At 46.8% G+C, this 18,282-nt stretch overlaps 2 protein-coding genes across 2 annotated transcripts in view; both read left to right on the top strand.

Moving 5' to 3' along the window:
* LOC117897404 (fatty acyl-CoA reductase wat) overlaps nucleotides 1-440 on the top strand; it is a 49,478-nt gene extending 49,038 nt beyond the window's left edge. The window contains exon 13 of the transcript XR_004649090.1: nucleotides 429-440. The gene's annotated coding sequence lies outside the window, so the exon portion shown is untranslated. The remainder of the gene's footprint in view (nucleotides 1-428) is intronic.
* A 6,414-nt stretch (nucleotides 441-6,854) lies between these two features.
* The window catches only part of LOC117898730 (lachesin), a 48,153-nt gene continuing 36,725 nt past the window's right edge, over nucleotides 6,855-18,282 (top strand). Inside the window, exon 1 of the mRNA XM_034808350.1 lies at nucleotides 6,855-7,217. The gene's annotated coding sequence lies outside the window, so the exon portion shown is untranslated. The remainder of the gene's footprint in view (nucleotides 7,218-18,282) is intronic.

Raw genomic sequence — 18,282 nt, 5'->3', positions numbered from 1 at the left:
GGCCCAGCCATTGTTCGGCCCAATATCTAGGAGCGGTGCGAAACGGAGGAGGCGGCGGCTCCATAATTCAAAAAACAAGAAGAACAAAAAACACGGCAGCACAAGACGACGGAGCCGACAATAACTTCAAAGACCGCAAGTAAATTAATGTTAATTTTATGCTAAGGCTGGCAGCGACCGAAATGTAGCCAGGAAAATGAGGCCAACACCGCGGCGGCCAACGGACACCGGCCTCACCAATCAACATCATCATCATCATCATTGGGAGAGGTTTGAGGCATCATCATCAGTAGATGGAGCAGCAGAATCAGCAGGAGCTACATCAGCATCCCATCTGATCCCATTCCCCAGTGCCGATTCTCGATTGGCATTTTGACACGGACGGCGACTTGAGCCGCCGCCGGATTAAGAGCATCAACATCTTGAAGCGGTAGCTGAAAATTTTAAATTTATGCCGACTGCGGCACATAATTTAAAAATATCAATCAACTCGATAACGCAGATTGTGGCAGCAGGCAGGCCAGGACAGGGCAGGGCCAGGGCCAGGAGAGACAGCAGTCAGCAGAAGTGGCAAGGGCTGGTGAGGGCTGACAAACAAACAAACAAACAAGCTCGAGCCGAGCCGAGGCTCTGGGAAAGAGCACAAAAGTCGCCGAGCGAACGCCGTGGCAGAGCAAGAAAAACTTGGTAAACAACGGAAGAGGCAACAGAGGCAAGAGCTGCGCTGAGCCTTCGCTGGTTGGATTGGAGGATAAGGCCAGCCAAACGTTGCAGGAGCTTTGTTGCTCTTACTGTAGATGGAGCACAGAGGTTTGAGCTGGAGCAGGAGCAGGAGCAGAACTGAAGCTGGAACTCGAGCTGGAGCAGCAGACAGTAGCTGGTAGCTATAGCAGCTGCAAAAGTTGAGACATCCAGTGCCGGTTCAATTCCTATTATCCTTTTGGCTCTCTGCCGTAGCAAAGTCTCAGCTTTGCCAGAGCGAGCGAGTGAGCTCGAGAGCGAGAGAATGGGTAATGCTGGAGAGTTTGCCCCTCAGCTAATCCCTGCAAGCGAGGCATCAGGCCAGGCCAGGCCAGGCCCGGCCTCAACGCAGCTCGTTTAACCCCTTCTGGGCCAATGGCTAATTTGGATACTTTGCCCAACTTTGATTGACCTTTTCACTTCATTTCGTTATGGCCAACAAAAAAGTTCGGCACAAGTTTGAGGATCGCCCTGTGCGATGTTTATTGGAAAGGAAAGTTCATGAAATAATAAGCAATATTAAAAAGTTGAAACAGATTCGGCAGGAAGTATATTTTATGAGCAACTGCAGGTCCAAGGATCGTTTCATCGTTCACACAAAGCTCATAGACTTAGCTTCTACCTACTCGTGGCTGGAAATTATTCCACCAAAGCGTCGTGCTATTAAAGCTTCCTAGAGAGACTCTCGACCAAGTGCAATCACTTCAGCAGATCCCTTTGTGGTTGGCAATGGGTTAAGCGCATTAGACTCCCAGCTCTCTCGCACTCGTATTCGCTCTGCCTCTACCTCTCTCTCTGTGTGTGTGTGTTCCCTTTTGGAGCTGTAGTACTCATATAGCCATAATGCCAGAAATACTTATTCCCTGATATGCAACAAACAAGCAACAAACGACCAGCAACAATAGAGCAGAAAGCCAAGGCCAGGGCAAAAAAAACAGTGGTAGAGAAGCGGAAAGGCAGCGAAGCGCTGCCAGGTGCAGTCGCAGTTTCAGTCGCCATCAAAGAGCCCAGGTCCAAAGGACAAGAGCGAAACAAAAACATAGGAAAAAAGCAACAAACAAAACGCTGGATAGAGAAGCTGAACAACAAACACAGAAATAGGACTTGAAACATTTCTCTGGCATTTGCCGCGCTTAGGCTGATGGGTTCAAGGAGGGGTTAAATGGGAAACGGGAATGGCACTAAGGATGGGAATGGAAATGGGTTTGGGATGTGGATTCTCTTTGCGGTGTCATTTGCAATTATGTGGCCAGGCGATGCATGCTAGTTTGATGAGCTTGGAGCTTGCAGCTTGGATGCCTGATGCCCGGATCTGCAGTGTCTTTAACGACAATCCTGTGTATATTAACGAAGAACTAAAAGCCTTTCAGTGCAAGAGTCCTTTCACCCTTTACTTGTGAGTGCCTCAATGATATCCTTGGACTGAGTGAAGACTGAGATTGGCTAATGGAAGACACACTCCATTATCCATTATCGATTACGTTTTCTCAGAATTCATTAGCCGATTATTGGATTAAAGCTTGAATATTTATTAAAGGCCATGCCGGAGAGAGTGTGACTGCTAAAAATTAACTCAATTTCCATTTGCTTTGTTGCAGTAATTGAGGGGATTTCCAGCAGTAGTAGCGCACAAAAGGAAGGAGCACGAGCACGAGCAGCAGCAGCTGAGATGCTGAGAACATTTTTCCATTTGGCATATGCAAACACAAGAGAGCTGGGAAATATGAGAGAAATATGAAAATCGAGAATGCAAACACAATCTGAATGCTTGAAGGGAATCAAGCTGAAAATTCACCAATTTCCATCCAACAAAGCTTGGCTGTAGCCCATTCTTGTCCTTCTAAGACTTGTAAATTTAATTAGAAATGGATGCGCATAAACAAAAATCTTCCACTGATATCGTGATGGGTCCAGAACAGAGCCCGAGAATACGAATGAGAACGAGTGCAAATTAATTGTACGACACTTGGATTTAATTAGTTTATTGAATACAGTCCGGACTGTGGGACACTGGACCATTGGTCGGTCAACACTTCCTTTCAATTGGGATATTTTTTGTGTGTGTGTGTGTGTCGCCTGCAGATGCAGCTGCGATAAATGTGGCAGGCAGCAGTCAACACTTCAACTGCAACTTGAATTTGTCGAGGTTGGGTTTGAACCCTGCCCCGGTCATGTCCTGGTCTATGCTCCTCGAATCAGTTCCTGCTCATTCCGGGTCTTCTGCTGCTGCTGCTTCTGCTGCTGGCCATTCAAACGTGCAATCTGAAATCGAAAAATCAAAACCCAAAACAAATTCAATGTCCTGAATGTGTGTCTGTCTCGCTCTCGCTCTCTCTCTGCCTCTCTGCTTCTCTGTCTCTCTCTATCTGTGAGCCACTCAGCAGGATAACGAATGAGGCTGCACAATGGGTAGAAAAGTGCAATATGCGGTTGAAAACCGGATATTTTCTTTTCTCCATTCGAAAGGAAGGTAAACGCAGCCGCCTGACACAAACAGATACAGATATCGAAGGCAAACCCAAGGCAGCAGCTGGACGTGGAACGAGTCCTGGCTCCAGGCTCCTGCTTCTCCCATTTCAGACGGAAGCTGGCTTTGACTTGGCAGTGAGGCGAGGAAATGGAGTACACGCCCTGATAGTTTCTATGCAACATTTTGCATTAAGCAAACAGATACTTAGGACTCTTAGATATATAAATAATTTATTAATTAATATTCAAGCAGCAGCCAGGCTACTCTGGTAGCCAGGTACTCTGTCCATTCCACTTCCTCGAAATATGTGTGTCCTCCTGGCGGTGAGAGCTAATTGAATATGGAACGCTCAAGAGAGGATACTTTGAGCAGTCAATGGAAGTAATAGAAATCTGTGAAATATTCTTGAAAATAAACGATTCAATCAAGATGTTTTGGTTGTAATATGTGAATTATTTAGAATTTATTCTAAACAAAGGAAAGGAATTTAAAAGCTGCCACTCTACATACGAAAAAGTATTTTAAAACTTGATGAGTCCCCCGATATCTTTCTCTACCTCTAATTTTGCATGTTTACAGCATTTTAGAAGCTTTGAATGCAACTTTTAAGGGGGAGATTATTATAAGCAAAAAGGAACAAAATAAACCCCATGCAAAGACCCGATTCCGCTCTAATAAGAAGGGGAATAATCAGATTTGAGTCCCCCCTTTTTTAGCTCCACTCTTACCCCTCAACCTTGCCACTCCCTACCTTATAAGAAGCGATTATAAAACTCCAACCCTCTATGGCAGTTCCAACTATGTTTTCCACTGCCTGGTTACTCCTTCTTCCAATAAACAAGAGCTAACGACATAAACATCAACCAGCAGCCAATTAATGACAGCGAGCTACATGCAGTTTATCGTTTCACTTACAATCCAATACCTCTTTCCCTTTCCCTCTCCCTCTCCCCCACATAGCCTAGACAACACTGTTCCCTCTCTGCTGCAGTCCAACCATTCGCCTGTGGAGTCTGACAATGAAAATCAACTAAGCAATTGGCAACTAAACGAGAGACACCCATAGACAGTCATCTAAACAGGCTCGAAATGGAATACGAGTAGAAATCACAGCTGGCAATGGTTCCTAATTAGTTGGCCATGACTGTGTGTGCCACATAAAGGGGCAAGAGGAGGAGGAGGAGGAGTGCAGTTACCGAAGGGCACACATGCAATGGGGCTGCAAAATGAAAATGAGAAACTGAGGAAAACAGAGAAATGAAAACTGAATTATTGCCTCGGGCATATCAGGTGGGAATGGGTATTGGATGTTGGCTGTTCGAATGGCCATGGGCATGGGTACGGCAGGAGGTAGGAGGTAGGAGTTGGCGCTTGGCTCTAACATAAATGTAATGCTTTTATTAGTTATCGATGCCAGCACACACTCACACTTGCAGCACACACTGGCACATGGGTGCACGGTTACGTTTGTATACACATTGGAAGACCCTCTCTGTCTTTTCTCCTACTGCTCACGTCTGACTGAGCTGGTTGTTAGGGGAACGAGAGCATACATATACACACATATATCTATAAGCAGCAGAGAAGACATCGCTGGGTATCCGGCGGCAAAGATTTGCCAAACATCCGCTGCAAAATACTGCGCTTTCCACATACCCTAGGTGAGGATGTGATGAAACGAAGCATGCAGTGGGGGAGAAATTGTGGAGAATATATCTTCTTGATAGAGTGAAGAATGAATGCAAATATTAACAAGATGTAATTTCACCTGTTTCTGTACATGCTTCCCACACTCAAAGTAATATTTCTATAAAATAATAACCAAATATTTCACAGCCAAACTATAACCAACGATCATCAAGGGTATCCCCAGCTGCGACCCACGCCGCGTTACTTCGCTTCTTATGCTCTCTGTTGTTGTAATTGTTTTTGCGAATGTTGTTGCTTGTGTTGCTGATTGTTGTTGTTGATTCTGCTGCTGTTGCCGCTGCTGTTCTCCAAGTTTGTTGTTGGCTAACGCGATTGCAGCAAATCAGAAAATACTCGCACAAGTGCGAATGTGAATATTGATGCCATGGCAAGCATAAGTATAAGGAGTGTGTGGAGCGCTTCTTGTGTGTCTTCTCTCACTCTGTGTGTGTTTATATGTTTATCTCTGTGTGTTTGTGTGTGTGTGTGTGTGTATAGTTGCCATTGCAAAACACAAACACAAAAGTTCCATTCTGGTCGTGCTCCGCGACTCGACTCGCGACTCGTCTCGACTTTAGCCAGCCACTTGGCGCTACTTCGCCCCCACTTTTATGCTACTCCAAAGCGGCACTCCACCTTCACGCCACCACCCCCCACACTGCATCTTCATGACCACCCTTAACACACACACACACACACACACACACACTCATACAGTGGCAAAGAGACAGAACGCTCGCTCGCTTGCTCGCTGGCTGGCTGGCTGGCTTGCTCGCTTACTTGCTACTTCCGCTTCCGAATCCGTTTTGTGTGCTGTCGCCGCAGAAATTTAACGAAGTCACACGTCGCCAATCTCTGTCCCTCTCTCTCTCGCTCTCGCTCTCTCTAAAAGCTCTCATTCTTGGCTCTTCCGAACTTCGGTCCATCAGCAACTTCGGCAGCAGCAGCATCCGAATCGGCTTTTGTGTCGTTGTCGTCCCCCATCGTCATCGTCATCGTCGGGTGAACACCGCCAGCAGACGGCCAGCATCCTTTCAGTGGCGTGCGAATTCAGTACCAGAACGAACGCTCGTCCCTGCAGTTGCTGGCAGCCGCATTGTCCTGAGCATTGTCGTTCGAGATCCATTTTGCCGAGTGTGTTCTGCCGCGTGTCCGTGCCGCAAAATTTCGCGCGCGTTTCCCTTTTTTGTTGCTTTTGCTCGTTGTTTGTTGCACATTTGCGGCGGGCTCCGTCAGCTCTGGCTGCTTGTCCGTTGCCCAAAACTCTCTCTCTCTCTCTTAGAGACAAGTGCTGGCTGGCTGTCTGTCCTGCAGTCTTCTCGGTCGTGACTCTGACTCCAACTCTAAAACTTTGAAAATCTCACTCTGCCTCAGTGACAGTGTATGTATTTGCGTCTCCCAAGTGTGTGTGTGCCTGTGTGTGTGTGTGCTGGAATGCGTTTGTATCTGTGATGTTACTGTGGATGCCGGCACAACCTTATTGTTGTTGCCTCCGCCATTGTAATTGCAGGGCACATTCAACATCACCATCCCCATCCCCATCCCCATCACAGTCGCAGTCACAGAGTCGTCTTTCCAGCATTTGGAATACTTGACATTTTCGCCGCCAAATTGTGCGATTCCTTGTGCTTCCTGTGCCACTGCCCTCTGCTCCTTTGCCTTCTCTTCTGCCTCGCCTGACATTGGCGTGAACGTGAAGGGTCCTCTAAACCGCTATTCCTCAAGTTGTTTTCCCCCCCATTCCTCTATCCAACTGGCAAACAAATTTTTGCAATTCAATTTCTATTGTGCATTGGCGATGCGAAATGTGCGCATCGTTTGCTGTCAATGCCAAGTATTTCGCATAAAAATTGAAAATTGCATGCAAATTAAATAAATAGACATCCACGGAGGCACAGGCAAAGGCACAGAGGCATCCACACACTCACGCTTATTCGTTCACACATTCAAACAGTGGTAAAACCAGAAGAAGGAGCTGAGGAAGACACGCACTCCTCATAGATAGAGGGCTTGCCATGCCCGCGAAAATGACAGTTTTGAGTTGTGGTTCTGGCTTGTGTTTGGCGCCGGCTACAGCTACAGATTCAGCTTCCAATTCGAATACGAATGCGGGACGCAATCACAGCAAACGTCATTAGCACTCGCGACATCGCCTTCGATTGACAGGAGGTCGTTCCTAGAACAGATCCTGCCAGGGGGAAGCAGCAGGAGCAGGAGCTGGAGCAACAGCAGCACCACCACTGAAACGTTTGGCCAAAGAGAACAACTTCACATTTGCATAACTTTGCTGCAGCTTCAACAGATTCAGATTCGCCAGGTACGAGAAAAACTCCTTACCAAAGTCGATTTCCGTTTCAGGTGCCCCTCTTTGCTTTCCCATTCCCCATTGCCCCCAGCCCCCATTATACCCCTTCTGCCATTCGCTTCACAACTTTGCTATCATTTCTATTTTCCTGTTTCTGTTTTTCATACCCGATATCTCTCTATCCCCCCAAAGCCACCACCCTCTAGAGGGAAGGGTGAACTCGGGGAATATTCAGTTCGTGCTCGAGCTGGGGAAATCCTTTTGTGGTGCATTCAGAGTTGGTCTTAATTCGCGGGTTTTAAGCTTTGGCAAGCGTAATGCAAGAGACTGCCATTGAGATGAGGGAATATGAGTTCCCATTGATTATCTTCTACCTCAATCGATTCTTTTGAGTGCAGCTGCTTTGGTTTAAATACAAAACAACTTTGAGAGATTCTATCAGAAAAATAAACAAAAAACTTCATTTAGAGGGTATTTAGAGTTCCCTTACTGCCATAAAACTATCATCATTTGTGTACTGTTTCCAAACCCTAATGAGGTCGATAGCAAGGTATGTATGTAATGGGATATACCTGTGTACATACTCTGAATAAATGTGTTGGAGCGTCCCCCGTGACGCTATTGGTAAGAGATAAGATAAAAGTCATTATAAATCGTTCAATAATGTGGGATACATTGCGGTTCTCTTGCTTTTATCATAATTACTATAGTTATGGCTATTTTTAATTGTGATTTTATGCGTTGACAAAGTTTAAGCGCTTTTTCTTTGGCTTGACTATCTTGATTAAGTCTCTTCCACTCAGCTCTCAAACTCATTTCCTTTCTTTGTTTTTACATCGATCTCTGATTCCATCATTTGTGTTTCGTTCCATTTCGTTTTGTTTCATTTCCGTGGTAGCTGCCCGTCGATCACTCAGCATTGAGTTCCAGTTCCGATTTGTTTCGCTGTCTGCTCCCCCGCCCGCCCCGCGATTTGCACTCTCTGCTTTAGTATCAACTTTACGGCTGCTCCAGCTCCTCCCGGCGCTCTCTTTCTGTGCCCGTTGCCCACTCTTGCTTCACCTCTTCCTCTTTGGTGCCATGATGGCCACGTTATCCAACTTTTAGTTATGGCTTTCGCTTTTCGCATAATGTCAGTTTTATTTGGTTTTGGTTTTCACTGAGGGTTGAGCGGGCAACGCGTCCCGGCTCAAATCCATGCCCATATCCGTGCCTGGCCATTCGGCACCCTTGCAAGATTTATTGTGCCACACACACACACATACAGAGTCAGAAGAGGCACACACTCACGTACACATAACACCTTCCAGTGCCCCTTCTCATGTTGCCATCACCGAGGACGCGCCTTGGGTTCTGGGTCTGGGTCTGCCTCTGACGCCAGGGCCTCAGCTTCAGCTCCTGTTCGCTGCCAGCTTCAGCCTCAGCTCCATCTCGTGCCTCATACATCTGCAGTCCCATAATCTCTACTATTTGCATCGCAGACTTTGCTTTGGATTTAGTTATGGTTTTTCTTACTCTTCTGCTTTTCCGCTCACTCTATCCACTCCATCCGCCTCCATTCCTTCTCCACTGCTGTCCATCCGTCTCTTCTCTGGTTGCGCTTTTTTTCCTAGAACACACTTACACAGAGAGAGAGACACACTCACAGACACAGTCAGTCGGACGTTTGTTTTTCCTGCCGCTTTCACACTGAGCAAAAAAAGAATTTTCTAGTTATGACTGGAGAACCCAAACAGTAAAGGAAAACGCTTAATGGTGAGAAAGAGAGCAAGAGAAAGCGAGTGAGAGAGAGAGAGAGAGACAGAGTGGGTTAGAGACTTAGAGCTTTGTGGCTAACCGCAGCTTCTAGCTTCTAGATGGTCGTCCATCCAATCCCCCTAGGCCTGGGGAATGCTGCTAATGAATAACTATCATAATCCAAGATGAAGCCGGGCAGATATGCAAATATGCAAGAGAGATTAGCCGATTGTAAATCGTGAAAGCGAGTGCTGTGAGTGGGCTAGAAGGGGTTCTGTTCTAATCCCCAAGGGGCTTTTGGGATATCAATTTACCTGAGAGCTTAAGTCCTATGGCAAATGACACTTTTTAATCGCAAGATTGCAATCCTTTTATGAATTTAGTAAATTGAATTCATAATGAATTGATACACCATTCAGCGCATTAGTCCCCCTGCTTTCAGTCTCAAGTTTTTTCTCCTCTCATTCCTTTCACTCTCCTGTCCATCCAAAATTAAGTTTGGCAAATTTATTTCCTAGTTGCGACTTCATTATTACCCAACTGCGAAGTATATGTGCATATTATATGTCCGGACAATCCATAAAATTTGATCCCTGATCCCAAACATTCGCAGCCCCGCACGCATGACACTTCATTCCGCGCCATTCCTTGCCATGCCAAGCCATGCCATGCCATTCCGTGCTATCGCATCCCATCACCAAAAGGCGACCGCAATTCTTCTTCTCGGGTTTATTCTTTTTTGGCGCCGTGTAGCCGTAACTCGTTCGCTCAGATTTGGGGCTCCTTGAGGAAGCCCCGCACATGCGAGAGCACCCGCACACACACCAACACACACACAAGACGTGGCAGAGGACTAACAGGATTTCCCATAAAACGGAAATGGCATTATCCTCGCACATATTGTTGTGCGGATTTTAGTTTTTATTACACCCAAGCAGAACGCGGCTGCTGTCCATAAGAAGCCTCACGGGCAATGGGTACGGGTACGGGTAGGGGTACGGGTACGGGTACGGGTTGCTCCTTCTCCTTTGAAGAGAAGGCGGCATAAATATCATTTGTGTCTGTTTGTGTGATACATCAAGGAGTGACCCATTACGCCAGCGTAAGCCCCATCTCCCACTGCTCAGTGCTCACCTGGCTGCCGGCTTGCAATTTATGGACGGGCGAGCGCCTTAAAACTTCACACGTTGCAGGCAGGAGCTGCTGTAGGGGGACAGAAGGAAGGAAGGAATGCTCTACGCTAATAGGGTTCCCGGAGCATGCCATTGTCTTGGCTTGAGCACAACCTGATCGCTGCCTTCATTGCGGGCGAAGATTTATAATGCCCGCTGGCCAAAAACACAAAAACAACAAAGGCGTCAAATGGCCAAGGCAGCCTCCAGCACTCCACTACCGGCTCCTGCCGCAATCCAATCCAATCCAATCGCATAGCTGCCACCATTCCACTTGAACAGCCATCCTAACCGAAAGCAAAGCAACCTAAACAAACACTTGAGGTGTGTAAAGTTAGCCAAGGCTGCGTTTTTGCCTCACATTATGTGTGGTTTGGTGCGGTTTTGGTTTTGGTTTGGTTTCGTTTGGTTAGAGATTTTGGCTTTGGGTTTACGGCCAAGAAAACTCTCCCATTCCACTCCCTCTCTCTGTCTGTCTTTTGTATCTGGCTTACTTTGCTTTTGTGCTTAATCACAACACGCACATTTACATATTGGTTTTGGACAGAAAAACTTGAGCAATCCTTTAAGATACCCTTTTTTCCCTGACCACCGCCTCCGCTGCTGCTTCAGCTTCAGCTTCAGTTGCTGTTGCTGGTTTATACAGCTTTGCTTTCCTTTGTTCTGCGATGTGGTTCAAGTTCAGTGGGGTTTGGGCTGCCTGTCGGTGGGTCAGGCTTACGGTTAAGTAAACACTCGGCAAGAAACCTACACACACACCCACACACATTCGGTCGCTCGCTTTAACCCGGCGGGCGGTCGCTTCCCTGGGCAGTCATTGCCCAACCGTTTGTGGCCAGGCATTGTTTTCACTTTTTCGCCTGCCTCCGCAACACTCTATTTGCCTCTCTCCTAGTGACTGGCTGTCTCTTCCTCACTGCGAATGTCTGCCTGTCTCTGTCTCTGTCTCTGTCTCTGTCCCGACTGTCTGTCTGTCTGTCCAAGTGTCTGGTTGACGGGTGGTTGTCCTGGGCCTTGACTGCTTCATAAAACATACAACAAAATCTGAAATTGATGATGGGCAGTGATTGTGGAAAGTTGGCAGTCAGTTAAATTGGGTTCCTGCCACAGTTCTCCCTTTATCCTTTTACCCTATACCCAAAAGATTCGAATCAAGGGACATGGAACAGGGAAGGGGGAACAGTGGGGGAGCGTGCGGAGACGATTGCGTTAATTGCTTTGTGAATGGTGTCCGCCTTGGCCGGAAAGTTAACATTTAACTTTAGTCTATTCTGGACTTTAATCTATTTATAATTGAGGAATGCATAAAGCATGTTAAATACGAACTTACACAAATTCTACTTTGTTATGCGTCCTAATCGGGTCCTGGGTTCCCAGTTCCTGGATGGGGTTGCCCCTTTTCTGGGGCAAGGGTCGCCCTTGTCTGCCATTGTTTTAAATGCGGATCTCAATGTGGCATAGATGTGTGGGGGAAGCGGGAGCGGGAGCTGTTGCTGCTCCTGCTCTGACTGGTGGCCTGCCTCTCCCGTTGAGGTGAAGGCGACTCACATAATTTGCATAACTAATTTGTGGAAACTTTGGGCATAGGAAGTTGTTGAAAGTTCCTGAAGGAGCTTCCAGCCCCAGACCGGTTTCAATGCCAGGAGCTGCAGTAATTTCTTCATCTCCTCAGCTCTCCAGCGCTGCAGAAAAGTGCTTAATTCTTTTAAATGAATGAGCAGCAGGAGGAGGACCAGAACGAGAACCAAGAGCAGGAGCAGGACCCGGGACGACCAAGGGACAGGGCCATTCGAAAAGCTGTCCTAATTGAATACATGAGAGCATAAGTTAGCAGTGTGGTACTTTGATATCAACTTTGATTGCTTTATGGCACTTGAGCGTACAATTTGGCTTAGTTGGCAGTTGGTAGCTGTTGTCCTTGGTGCTCCGATGCCCAGATGCTCAGTGCCTTGGCCATTTGGGGCCACGGTTTCGTCGGGTATGCAGATGCCATTTGCCAATGCTCCTGCTGCCGGCTGCCTGCTCTCCTGCTGATGTGGCAGCAAAATTTTTGGCTTCTAGCTTGAATTTCAATTTGAGTTTCGAATTCGAGCAGCTTGCATGGCAATAAATGATGTTGATTAATGGGTGACTTTTGGCCCCAGCAAGCATGCATAATTAAGCGCTGATTAGAGTCGCATCAGCAGACAGCAGGGAGCCGAAACTTGGGTGAACTTTAAAGAGTCACTCGCCCACTATGCCTCCACTATCCCCCGACCCCCCTGCTGTGGAGTTCTCAAGTGGAGTTGCCTGCTGCCTCAAGTGGAGTTTGAAAGGAAACTTTTCGCAGTTCATTGAAAGTTGATTGAGAATCTCTTGATAAAGGTTAAACCGAGACAGAGACTGAGGCAGAGACCAAGATAGAGACCCAGACAGAGACCTTTTTAACATCCTTTTCTTCAGGGAATCATTCTTATATTGTATACCCACTTGAACTCCATTCATCAAAATTCGTGCTTAATAATTTATTTGATTTCTCGTTTCTTTTTTGCTGGACAAAATTCTTTTGCCACTCATAATTCATTTGCAAATATGTGACTGCTGTTGATACGAGAGAGCAGTTTGGGGAATTTTAATTTGTCTTCAAATGCCTTTCACCCGAGACCCATTACGGGGATGGGAGGATGCGCCCCCCCGTTGGGCAGAAGAAGCAGAGTAAGAAATGTGCCAAAAATGCTTGGTATTGGTCTCTCGATCTCGGGCTGCTTTTATTGCGAATCCAATTAGCATGAAAATCTAGGTCTCTGGGTCCCAGTCTAATGATGCCCTGGAAAATGAAATTTACCGCAGGCGCAACACCAAAAACAACAACAAACCAGAGGCAGCAACCAGCATCCAACAGCAGCAGCAGAGGCAGCAACGTGACCAAAGTCCAGTTAAGTGGGTTGAGCAGAGGGGCATTGGGGGGATATTGTGGGTAGGGCAGGGCCGGGTCGGGTTGGGCAGGGTGTTTGGGGCAACGAAGCAGCAAAATGTTGGCACACTTTATGGGCGGACGCGCCACATGGCGTACGTAAACGTAAACGAACGTAAGCGTCAGCATCGGCATCAGCATCAGCGTAGCCCGTTGCCCGTAGCCCGTAGCCTTAGCCTCGTACACTCGTACGTATCCGTATCCCCGTATGGGTGGCATTTTAACAAAGTGTTAAACTGAGAATTTTATCTGCTGTTCGGTAATTCACAGCTCGGGCGTCCACAGGCTTCAGGCTCCAAGGAATACCCCAAAACCCACAATCAGCCCACGGAAAAAAAAGAAACGCACACAGCGAAAAAAATACAGCGAAAGTTCTAATGAAAATGTGGACTGAAGGATACCCCGCTAAAAAGAGTTGGCCAAAAGATGCTCTGAGAGGCATGCCACAGGTGGCAGGAATGCCTACGATAAATCACATTAAGAGGCCACAGATACATGAAAGAATCTGAAGAATATTTTACATGGAAATGGATGTCTTGGGCATTCAAGAGCTCTACAAATTAGGTTATTTTAGCCCGTTCGTAACCAAGATACATATAAGACAGCAAACACCTGCTAATCCTCACTTTTTGCTCTCCTTTCATGCACACAATATACCCTCGTAGTTTACGATTACGCGGTATAAAAAGCCAAAAAAAACAGGCATTACAAGTAGAAATAGCGAGCAAAAAAAGTGTTAATTTCGGCGCTGGTCTGCGAGCTTAGTTAACATTACGTATACGTATAGATTACGGGGTGCGGGATGCTGTGCAGACTCAAGAGAGTGTGGACTGCGGGGGTGTCGAGTGCAAGAAGTGCCTCGACACGGAGTCCGAGTCCGACTTCTGCTGCTGCCCGATGCTCACTGACCTCAGCAATTACTCCACGCCTTTATTTTAATTACACGAAAAACAAAAGCAATGAAAAGTAAAAATGGCAATGAGCAGACAGACAGCGCAGGAACCAGAGCTAGAAGCAGAGGCCCCAGACCCAGTGCCCAGAGTAAGACATCAGCAAGAAGAGCCCGGTCGCAGATGGAGAGAGGGAGAAGGACTGGAAAAGGACCTGAAGCTGAAGCTGAAGCAGCAACCAAAGCCAAAGCAGAACAGCGCCAAAAATTAGGATATAATCCCGAGGGCATAGTTTTAATTCCCAATACAAATATCACTACACGAAAGTACAACGTGCATAAATTTCAATGACGTTGCTGGTTGCCTCTGAATTGCGGGCCATGAAGGAGGCTGGCTGGCTGCTGCTCCGGAGGATTGCTCTGTGGATGAGAATGCGGATGAGGCTGCTGTCTCAGCGCTCCTGGATGCTCTTTGCTCTTTGGCTGAGGCCCTCAGCTTCTGCGCCTGCTGCTGCTCTGCTGGTTGCCCTTACAATTATACGCACAGTCACACAGCCATACACTTGAAGAAATGCAGAATAATTAGAAATGGGAATAGCTAGAGGGAATGGGCATACAAATAAAGGAGCAAGAATACTTTAATATTGAGCAGACAATATAAATATTTTACGTTTAATCTGTGCTTCAAATGTTTCTATTTTCATTTGACAAGCTCCCCGAAATCTAAAGACCTTAGCGGCCTTTCTCGCACTTTGTTCTTCTTTCGTTCGTGGATTTTTTTTTGAAAGCCATTCTAAGCTTATTTACTTACTGTTAAACCTTCACAATTGCTCACTCAATGAGGCTGCCTAATTTCGCGCTGTGCATTCAGAAAGTTTAGGCCCGTGGCAGAGACTGGGGCAGGAGACAGCAGAGACAGACAGTCGCTGAGGGAGCGGCAGAGACCGATAACAACGCTCATTTAGTTGTATGCTCCACTCAGTCAGTCAGTCAGTCAGTCAGTCAGTCAGTCAGTCTGTGAGTCGGTGAGTCTCAGTCAGTCAATTGAAGATGCTGGTTGGCTGCCCAACGCCACCACAGACATCCCCCCACCGATACTCCGGCACTGACTTACTGCCAGAGACTGACTGACTTTGGCTCTGCCACCGTAGACGTGCAGACACACGGAGACAGGGGAAGGGAGACAGCGTCAGAGTCAGGGTCAGAGACGGGATGTGTGGGGTGGCCAGACAATGCCAGGCATTCTCGGTGGCTGCTCATTTAAATAAATAAAGAAATCTGAAGTAACTTCTTGAAATTCCAACACATTCCATATCATTACTGAAGGAACCCACAAAAATTTCCTCAATCCTTAACTGCGGCATGCCCCCCCTACACACACACACAGCCACAGCCAGCCAGCCAGCCACACACACACACTCGCAGTCGCAGCAGACTGTTAGACGGCGGGCTGCGGCAGGCATCAACATCAACGTCAGCGCCAGCGTCAGCATCAGAGCCGCAGTCGTAAAAAATTGTAACGGATGTTGCGGCCGTGTACAGAGACACACACACGCAGTGGAGAGAGAAGAGAAGAGAGAGAGCAGCCGGGAAAGAGCATTGAAACAAGTGGAAACGAACAACTAGCCATGAGCGAAAGAGAACGAAAGAGAGCGAGAGTGAGAGTAAGTGCCATGCCGTGCCGTGCCGGAAGAGCATTGAACAAAAAGCTTTCTCTCGTAAACTTTTGAAACTGCATTGTGTGGCGTCCGATGCTTCTCTTCTTTTGGTGTTACTGTTGTTGCGGTTCTGGTGGCTCCTTCGACTCTTCACACACACACACACACACAGGCACAGCCACACTTGCACTTCAGATGATGTGCTGCAGAACTCAGTATCTAGAATGAGAACCCGCAGCAGCAGCAGACCTGGGTTTGGACCTTGGGGCGCAGCGTTGTAGATGGGCTGGCTATTTTATTAGAAAGTTTAGTTTCGTTCTGCCCCCGAAAAAGTTAGTTTTTGCGAGTGAAACAGACCAGAATTTGCGGCCAGAGAATGCTGGAAGCCTAATGATGCCCCGAATGGGGGGGCAGGAACACGAACACTGACACCGACAGGAACACGGACAGGGACAGGGGACAGGGGATAGTGACAGGGACAGGGATATGGTACAGAGTCTCTCTGATGCTCAGCGAAATTGCGGAAGTTTTGCTGCAACTAACTGAATGATTGATTGTCATTGCTGGTTTATTCACATTTTCACATCGTTTGCATTTTCAGTTTTATTTTATTTGTTTTCCGCACCAGCACCCTCGTCGCACTCTCCCAACATTCATCCACTTGATGATTCCTTTCGGGTATGCACTGGGATAAGACTTGATAAGAAAAGTTCCCCTAATGATCGGAGTTTTTACAAATTGCCGAACTTTGCTCACGGCTTAGATATTCAATTGGGCCACGAAAAATTCCAAAGAAATTGTTTTGATAATGTGCGGTGATTTTTCCTTTTTTGTTGACTATTGAAAATTCTTTAGAACAAGTTCTGACCCCACGTTTTCACTTATTAATTGAAATTCTTTTGCAAATAATTCCTCAATTTTTTCTATTGATCATTCCTTCATCCTTCAGCCCATCTCTCATCTCTGTGTCTACTCCAAAAAGAACAACCAGAGTTCATACATCTTCTTAATAACTCTAAAAAAAATAACCATCGAAATTACCATAAGGGCTCTTTGGGGAAAAGTTTCCGACACAAGAGTAGTTTTCTCGCATGCTTTTGGGGTCCGGAGATTTCCATTACCAAGAGCTCGCTCGTCTAGCTCTCAGAAATGAATTACCCACTCGGATTAGGGCAACTTTTTATAATCGTAATAATAATAATAATAACAACATCGTAGCCAGCGGCAATCTTCTCGGCAACCGTAAAAAAGAAACCGAGTCGAGCCGAGCTGAGGATAGCAAATCCTGACGGGCCTATCCCCAAATACCTCGATTAGCCAAACTAACCAATTCGGGGGTTAGACCCGCCACAAGTCCCTGCACTCGGGCACTCGTATATGGAAATAAGCCCCCCAGAACGCACATATGTGCGGGTCGTATATGCTGCCGGAGCCAGACCATAAAGTGGGGGGTGAAGGAAGCGCAAAAACGCAAGAAAAATGAAATCAAAAACAATAACTTGTCTCCTGACAGCATTCCACAAGAGCCGGGACACGCCAAGCCACGCACATTTCTTTTTATACACTCGCAGAGGGTAAATCTAATTTGTTAAGAACTTCGCAGATCGAAGTTTCCAGGGAAGTTTTCTCGTAGTCTGTAAATTTCTAGAGATGGCTTTTAATATGACACATTCTCGTAAATGGGAACAATGATGATAGGAACATTCGATCTTCCTCTCCAAGTGCTGAGTATTCTAAATGTTGTGGTGCTCAATCCCTCAGTTTTGTAATGGTTGCATTTATATATATTTACCTTTGATAAATAATCCAATCTCTTAGTGTATTTCCTTCTTCGCATTCTCAGGCCAAGATATTTTCTCTCTTCTTTTTTTTCTCATCTGCGAATTTTTCGCTTATTTTTTTGTTGTGTCGTGCCCCAGCTTCGGTGGCTCCTTCGCTTGACATCTTCGTTTGCGACGCTGTAACGGTATTTTGTTGTCCTTGCTTTAGCTGTCGCTGTTGCCATTGCTGTTGCTATTGCTGTTCTTGTTGCTGCCACTGCTGGTGGCGCTGCTCTGCCGCTGCTTTTCTTTAGAAAAATGTTATTACGTGCCGCTTTCGCCTGGCGCCTGGCTCTCGCTTTGGCTCTAGCTCTGCCCCTGACGCTGGCAACTTATGCAGCGGTGCTGCCTATGCCACGACACGCTCCGAGCAACCCTGCCACAGTCACACCCAACCCCTGGCAGCGCTCTCCTCCTCGCTTGATTGTGTTGTTATTCCGCTTTTGTGTCGCCTCAGACTGTTGTATGTGTGTGGTGTGTGTTTTTGTGTGTGTGAGTGGAACTACACATTTTTTCGATACTTCTTCTTAATGTTATCGCTGTGCCCGCTGCTGCTGGTGCTGCTGCTGCTGTGCTGTGGCAGCAGGACTGCTCCTTCAGCTGCTCCTTCGATGCCTTTGTCGCAACAATTTTATTTGAAGCTGGCACTTTCTGCTCCCTTCCTCCTCCTTCCTTCCTCCCTCTCTCGCTGGCTGCTTCATTTTTATATACAATTCCACTTTTTTATGGGGGCGTGCGTGCAGTTCTGTGCCCCCACTCCCACAAGTCCTCGTCCTCGTCCTTCATTTTGGTCTCAATGGTATTAGGGGCTAATATTTGTAGACTTTTTCAGAGTTGATTGAGTGGCA

The sequence above is a fragment of the Drosophila subobscura genome, chromosome O (assembly GCF_008121235.1).
Source record: "Drosophila subobscura isolate 14011-0131.10 chromosome O, UCBerk_Dsub_1.0, whole genome shotgun sequence".
Taxonomy (NCBI): Eukaryota; Metazoa; Arthropoda; class Insecta; order Diptera; family Drosophilidae; genus Drosophila; species Drosophila subobscura.
The sequence above is the reverse complement of the archived record's forward strand: the minus strand, read 5'-3'. Positions and strand labels throughout refer to the sequence as shown.